Below are 344 nucleotides of genomic sequence, written 5' to 3'. Positions count from 1 at the left end.
ACACACACACACACACACACACACACCACCACCACACACACACACACACACACACACACNCACACACCACCACCACCACCACCACACACACACACACACACACAATAATGCGCAAACTCCGATCGAGCAACCTTCTTTCGTGGTGCACATTGAATGCGGGCGGTACTTGATCAAAATCTTGCAAAAAACAGGGTCTACTTTGGAACCTGATAACTCAGCTCCTAGGCAAGCTAGAACAATTTTCTTTATGCCATTTTAAAGAGAATGTTTTCGGCTTCAAAACTAATGTAGTGACGTTTCTCGCCTCGTTGTTGCTTTGCCCATGAAAGGCTGCAATGTCATAA

Source organism: Wasmannia auropunctata, unplaced genomic scaffold (genome assembly GCF_000956235.1).
Source record: "Wasmannia auropunctata unplaced genomic scaffold, wasmannia.A_1.0 LD336095.1, whole genome shotgun sequence".
Classification (NCBI taxonomy): Eukaryota; Metazoa; Arthropoda; class Insecta; order Hymenoptera; family Formicidae; genus Wasmannia; species Wasmannia auropunctata.
Note: the sequence above shows the minus strand (reverse complement) of the source record.